Below are 7818 nucleotides of genomic sequence, written 5' to 3'. Positions count from 1 at the left end.
TTTTAAAAGAAAAAGTTATACAAATGTAAGATGCAAAACAGTAGTAAGTGTCTACGGATCTGTTACCACTGCTTTAGATCACAACAAAAAACTAACGTTATGCACCCGATTTGTAAACAAAAATGTTATTCTGAAATGATGGAGTTTATAAATATTAAATGATTGTTTTTATTAGAGAACATCAAGGACTATGGATTAAATTGGAATAAATTTCTCTGTTAAAGCGGAGTATTATATCAAAGAAATGCATACGTGACAGGTAATGTATGGCATAAATAAATTAAAAGGTGCTCACTTGTGCACCATTAACTATTTATAAATAGTTCAAAAAATAATTTCAGTAGATATTGCATACATAAAATATTGTTTATGTGGATAGCAATAAGAATCCCGGGACAACTATAAGATTACAATAGTAAAGTTAACTAAATAATAATTACGGTCCATCATTTACTAGATAAAATTATTTTACATAACCTTTATTGCTTTAAATGATACTACTGTATAATTCATGCAGATGAAGTATAGGCACACCACTAAAAAGAATTGTTGAAAATTTATAATTCTTACACCAATTTCCTTCTTACTGTGCTCCAATAAAGTACCCTGGGCGATATGACATTAAGCCACTTAGCATAGAACTAACTAACTAAACTAACTCTATGGCCTATGGAACCCGGAGGTTCAGTGCCGCGTTCACAAAAGCTCTCCACTGACTTCTATCCTTAGCTAATTGGATCCAGTTTCTACTTTGTATTCCTATCTCTGCGAGATCCATCTTAATATTATCCTCCCATCTGCGCCTAGGCCTTCCTAATGGTCGTTTTCCTATGGGTCTACCAGTCAAGACTTTGAAAGCGTTTCTACTTTCTTCCATTCTAGCTACATGACCTGCCCACCTAAGCCTCCTACACTTGACGACCCTAACAATGTTGGGTAAACCGTATAAACTATGTAGTTCCTCGTTATGAAGCTTCCGCCATTCCCCATTCTCGTTCCTCTTGGGTCCGAATATTCTTCTCAGGATCCTGTTCTCAAATACTTTCAGTCTATGTTCTTCCCTCAGAGTAAGCGACCATGTTTCACAACCATACAGAACAACAGGCATGATTATCGTTTTATATATTTTAAGCTTCAAATTCCTCGACAGAATTCGCGACGACAAGAGATTTTGAACCGAATAGTAACACGAATTCCCTGCTTTTAGTCGACATTTAATTTCTTCGTGAATATGATTTTCGTCTGTTAATATTGATCCTAAATATTTGAAAGTATCCACTTTATCAAAAGCATTATTTAATATTTTAACGCCTCCACAATTTGCCGTATTACGGTCCCGACGCACTTCCATGTATTTAGTTTTCTCTGCATTTACTTCTAAACCCATGTCCCTGCAAGCGTTTAATAAGATCTCTGCATTTATTTCTACTGTTCTCCTATCATCCCCTATTAAATTTACATCATCAGCATATGCCATAACCTGGTGAATGCCGTTCAACTCTAGGCCCTGGTTGCTATCTTTGATTTTCCTTATAGCGTATTCCAGCACAAAGTTAAATAATAATGGCGACAACGCATCTCCTTGTTTCAGGCCATTTTCGACGTGGAAGCTCGTGGACAAAAATTTTCCTACCCGGACTTTACTTTGGGATTCACTTAAACATATCTTAATTAATCTAATTAGCTTTCTCGGTATTCCAAGTTCTGTAAGAACGTTGTATAATGTTTCTCTCCTAACCGAGTCGTACGCCTTTCTAAAATCAATAAATAGTTGATGTACCGGGGTATTGTATTCCCACTTCTTTTCGAGTATTTGGCGAATGGTAAATATTTGGTCGATAGTTGATCGATTTCGTCTAAATCCGCACTGATAATCTCCAATAATTTCATCTGCGTATGGGGTCAGTCTTGCTAACAGAATATTTGAAAGGATTTTATAGGATGTTGACAGAAGAGAAATGCCTCGATAATTATTACAGTCAGTTTTGTCGCCTTTCTTGTGAATTGGAACAATGATTGATTCTTTCCACTCTTGTGGCAATTCTTCCTTGTTCCAGATAAGGAGAATGAGTTTGTGTATCTTGTTCCACAATTTTTCGCCTCCAGCTAAAATTAACTCAGCCGGAATTTCATCTACACCCGGAGATTTATGTTTCTTCAATTTCTTTATAGCGGCTTCCACTTCTATTCGATTGGGTTCTGGAATATACGGTTCTGCGGTGTGTATCTCCTTTTCTCCACGCACATTAGTTTTTGGCTGCGTGTTCAGCAAATCGTCAAAGAAATCTTTCCATCTATTTAAGAGGCTATCCGTATCGGTGAGAACTGTTCCGTCAGATTTCTTTAATATATAAGCACGAGGTTGATAGCCTTTCTTAAATTCGCTGATCCCCTTATACATCCCCTGATCCACTTAGCATAGATGAAATTCAAAGGGGCAACCAAAGTAATTGTTGAAAAATTACAATTCCTTTATGATTTGCGTATAAGTGCAGCGTCCGGATGTGCCATAAATACTGTAGTGCAACAAGCACAACCCAGCTTGTGCCAGATGGCCGCTAAAAGGTCGAATGCTATATAACCGAATCAAAACAGGTCGAAAATGGAGAGCCAGCTCTGTGCGCGAGAGTGCATCCAGAGGAAGCAGGCGCGTCAGCGACGGTGTATATATGCGTAAGCGAGGTTAGTGAAATCGTGTGGCTTTTCGCAATGGTATGGATCTCCATAACATTTGTTATAGTTTCATACTAGTAGTGGTACGCTTATAGACATAAAATACAGCTTTTCTACACTGTGCAGAGATACATCGTTGGTGGAAAATAGTATCTATTACAGTCGTCTTTTATATGCCCTCACTTATTTTAACTGTCGTAAAGTACTTGTAATGATTTAATACTAGAAACCGTACACTTGTAAACTTTTTTTTAAGCAATATTACTTGGTATTTAATTCTGCTGTTTGCAGAAATTTGTTCCTTATAAACATATCTTCTCATGCAGAGTATTGAATTTTCCCTGTAAATTTTGCAAAATGTGGTGTGCCTAAAATTAACTATCATCTTGTAATTCATTTCTATTTCGTTAAAATTGGTATCCCAATGAAGTAAGAAGTATGTATTGTCGCACTGAATATTCAACACATTCTTGTCGAATGTTCCGAATACTCTGATCTCAGAGAAGGTGTTTGATTAAATACGAAAATGGCAGAAAGAAGAAAACATGGATGGCGCCGCAGAAGTGTGGTAGTATGAAATATGAAACAAATATTGAGTTCGTTTAATGGTTAATCAAGAATAATCTCAATCAACAACGAGTCCTAGTGTAATTTAGTGTTCTCTATTCTAGTGCGCACAGAAAAACTTTGTTATTCTTGCACAGACAAAAATAGAGTGCACATTAGTTGGTGAATTCTTTTCTGGAACTTTCCTAATTTATTCTCTTGGTGAGACCAGTCCTTTTATTATCATTAATTAGTGTGTTAACAGTTGTGTTCTTATAATTTCAGCATTCTAGGTTGTGTTTTTTGTTCTTTTTAATAACGTTAATGGTCAATTATGAGTACATTAAATAAACATACATAAATACAAAATGATAAATGAAGTGGAAGTAAATGCCTCAGAATCGAATGAGCTAGATGAAAATGACGCCATGATTGTATCGGAAGTTAACGAACAAGTCATAAAAGATAATAATACCAATGTCAATATAAGAAGTCAATCTTCCGAAGTTGGCATCCAGTTCAAAAAAGCTACTTCAAGGAATTTTATAGAGATAAATAATGCTACCACAATTGGCACAAATAAATATGGATCGCATCATTTCGCTCCATATCACGTTTTTGTCAAGTCTAGTACAGACGAACTAGGAAAAAAACATATAATGTCTATTAGTAGAAAGTTATATCTCGCAGATATAGCAGGTATCCAAAAAGTAGACAAAATAGGTCGCAATTTATTGAAAATTACATTCAGGTCGGGAGAGGAAGCTAATTCCTTTTTAGAGCACGAAATTCTAGCACAAAATAATTGGACAGCATTCATACCTAATCATCTAATTTATTCAATGGGAGTAGTTCACGGCATTGAAACAGATATAGAAATGTCAGATATCTTAAATGATATCAAATGCGACACAACAGTTACGTCAGCCAGACGAATATTCAAAAAAACCCCAAAGGGTGATTTAGTTCCCACGTCCACAGTCATTCTAACGTTTGACTCCCAGCAATTACCGAATGATATTAAGTTATACTACATAAAAAGAACGGTTCATACTTACATACCGGCCATTAGACAATGCATATCAGGGTGTAATAAATTTGGGCACCGCAAGATTAATTGTAGACTAAACAAAAGTCTATGCATAAAATGTGGTGATCCACATCCTTCTTCAAACTGTAACAATCCTCTGCGATGCATTAACTGTAATGGTAATCATGCAGCAGATTATAAAGAATGTCCGGAAAGAATACGACAAGGGAAATTAATGGAAATTATGGCAAAAGAAAAGATTTCTTTCAATGAAGCGAATGCGATCTTAAAGAAAAAGAATTCGAATAATGGAAATTTTAACTCAGTTCATAATACTGTTAATCTTCATTCCTCCGAGGGTCAACATCTTGATAAGAAACTCTCAACTTATGCTTCCTTGTTTAACATAGAACAGATGCCTCCACTGGTAACTCCAGTGATGAATAAAACAATTTCAAGAACCCAAGTCGTTAGTGAACTTCCCAGTTCACCTCCGGAGAAAAGGCGTAAAAGCCAAGGAGAATGGCTTTCTCGAAATTCTTCACAATTGTTTACGCAATCAGACAAAGGTAAATCACATAATAAAAATGTTAAATTTAACTCTACCTTTACAACAACCGATGAGTTGTTTACGAATAGAACACCAGTAAATGGAAAAGAAAAGTCATATAACAAAGTCGATTACTCTTGTATTTCTCAAGATAATTCAATTTCATTTAGGAGAAAAATGGCTGTACAGAACCCAGAGTGTTCTGGAACACAAAAATCCCCTTTGGTTGATGCAAAGGGTAGAGATAGACTGAATTCTAGCAAATTAGAACTTCAGGAAACTACTTATCCACTCGTTGGTAAGGACTTAGAGGTCCCTTCAGTTTCAATATATTCTCCTCAAAGAATAAATAAAATAAAAGAAGGGATGAAAAAGATAATACTTTCTTCAATGAAAATAAAAGAGGGAGATAGTACATATATTTCACCTGAGACAATTCTCAATAACCTATATTCTCTATTTCATTGAAAAAAAAAAAAAAAAAAAGAATGGATATGGATATTGATAGGAAAGATAGACTCATCTTTATTCAATGGAACTCCCAAAGTATTTACGGCAAATTATTTCACCTAACAAATTTAATAAATATCTTTTCCCCGGATGTTATATTATTACAGGAAACATGGTGTAATCCTAAAATTCCATTACGCATTAAAGGATATCAATGCATAAATCAAATACGTCATGATTCACATGGAGGCATTGCCATATGTGTGAAAAATAATTTAAATTTTCAAACTATAAATGTGCAATTTCAAAATTCTCATTCGCACATCCAATATCTTGGTATAAAAATTGGCAAATTAAAAATTTTAAATCTATATATCCCTCCAAAAGTTAGTGTTAATACATCTTTTTGGATACAATTATTTGATTACAATTTTGATTATATAGGTGGCGATTTCAATATTCATTCTGTAGTATGGGGGTCCAATAAAACTACCAAAGAAGGCAGTGAATTTCTCTCACATTTAATGAATTCATCTTATATTTTTCTTAACAACGGTTCACATACAAGGATTCAATTAAATACATTCTCAGCACCAGATCTTACAATTACGAAAAATGTATATTATTTGGAAACTGTTTGGCAAACTTATCATCACACATGTTCTAGCGATCATTTCCCTATTATTTTTTATTCTCATTTAATTTCAGACGAAAAAGTAAAGGATAATTCTGTACAAACATTTACTAATAGCTTCAAATCTAAATTACCAAGAATAACTACAAATATTTCTTGGACAGATTATCAAAATAAAATACAAAATTATTGCACAAAAAATAATGACCCAGATAATATATTTAAAATCATCAAGAAAACTGTATCTGATCTTCGTATGGAGAATCATAAAGAACATTCTAGAGAGTTTAGTATCAAGAAAAATCAGAGACCCCGCCCGATATGGTGGAATAATATTTGCCAAAAATATGTAAATAAGACAATAATATTATTTAAACAATTTATATCAATACGGACTCCAGATTTATTTTTTGAATATCAAAAACAAAAAGCGCAAACAAAAAAAATCATAAACCAAACGAAAAGATCTTGCTGGCAGGAATTTTGCAATAACTTATCGGACAGAACATCACCTCATAAAATATGGCATTTTTGGAAAAAATTTAAATTATATTATGATCGACAGGATACTCAAATTCATTTGAAAAATTTAGATTGGTTACCATTATTTCATAATAAATTAACGCTATGCTCTGTAAATAATGATCGTAGTCTTCTTTCTCAATATCTAATATCAAACAACAACGTAATCATTGATAAAAATTTCACATTAAATGAATTAGAAGTGGTACTAAAAAATATTCATAAAAACACCTCGCCGGGTATAGATGGTCTTACATATTCACATTATAAAAACCTTCCTCATTTAGGATTACAAAATTTATTGGAATACTATAATTATATATGGAACTCAGGACATATCCCTTCAACTTGGAAAAAAATCTTAATTCTACCGATTCCAAAGAATTCCAAAGATATAGCTCTTTATAATAATTTTAGACCAATTGCTCTACTACCGTGCGCTTATAAAATATTTGAGAATCTTATTCTTAACAGATTGAACTGGTATTTGGAAAATGAACAAATTTTTCCTCCACAAATTACAGGTTTTAGAAAGAATTTCTCCACATATGATGCATTATCTAATTTAACATTAGATATCTATAAAACCTTTCTTTCAAGAGGAGCTCTTTTGGCTATATCGTTTGATATTTCTGGTGCATACGATCATGTAAATTAAATATCCTAATAGAAAAGATGCATAAACTGAAAATATCTAGCAAAATTATTAGAATAATTCACAATACCTTAATAATAGACAGGTATTCATCAAAGTCAGAAATTCTTACTCAGAATCAAGAAATACTTCATTAGGCCTTCTACAAGGTAGCAAATTAAGTCCACTTTTATTTAATATCTACATATTGGATTTAATCAATAAAAAATGGCAGAATAATAACATTACTAGCTACGCTGATGATATCTTGTTAACTTCATTTACTAAAAACATTGAAAGAGCTATTCCACAGGTGGAAAATCAACTACAAGAAATCAATATTTGGATGAACAAGAATGGATTGGAATTAAATTGGAAGAAAACTAAGTTTATTATATTCTCCAGGAAAAAAAAAATTAGAAATTATCATTTAACATTTAAAAATAACAAACTATATTGTGAACAATATATTTCTTATCTAGGAGTTAGAATGGACCAGAAATTAAACTGGAAGGCTCAATTTCATTATTTAATTCAAGAACAATTCAAATACCAAAATTTACTAAAATGTTTGTCAGCGAAAAAGTGGGGAATTAATCCTTTCACCTTATTGAAAATTTTACAACATGGCTACATATCTAAAATTGCTTATGGCAATCCATTGTATAATAGATATGGTACATACTATCAGGAATTAGAAAAAGCTATATATAATATCATTAAAATAATTTTTTCACAGCCAGCATTCTGTCCTAGACAAGCCATATTAAAAGAAGCAG

The 7818-nt window shown here is 33.0% G+C and overlaps 1 protein-coding gene across 2 annotated transcripts in view; it reads left to right on the top strand.

Annotated features, from left to right (window-relative positions):
• Positions 1 to 85: 85 nt before the first annotated feature.
• The window catches only part of LOC145684157 (uncharacterized), a 143945-nt gene continuing 136212 nt past the window's right edge, over positions 86 to 7818 (top strand). For both annotated transcript variants that reach the window (XM_081756130.1, XM_081756140.1), the window contains exon 1: positions 86 to 259. The gene's annotated coding sequence lies outside the window, so the exon portion shown is untranslated. The remainder of the gene's footprint in view (positions 260 to 7818) is intronic.

This window comes from Thermobia domestica, chromosome 1, assembly GCF_964235325.1.
Source record: "Thermobia domestica chromosome 1, izTheDome1.hap1.1, whole genome shotgun sequence".
NCBI classification, from domain to species: domain Eukaryota; kingdom Metazoa; phylum Arthropoda; class Insecta; order Zygentoma; family Lepismatidae; genus Thermobia; species Thermobia domestica.
Note: the sequence above shows the minus strand (reverse complement) of the source record. Positions and strands in the feature narration are given on the sequence as shown.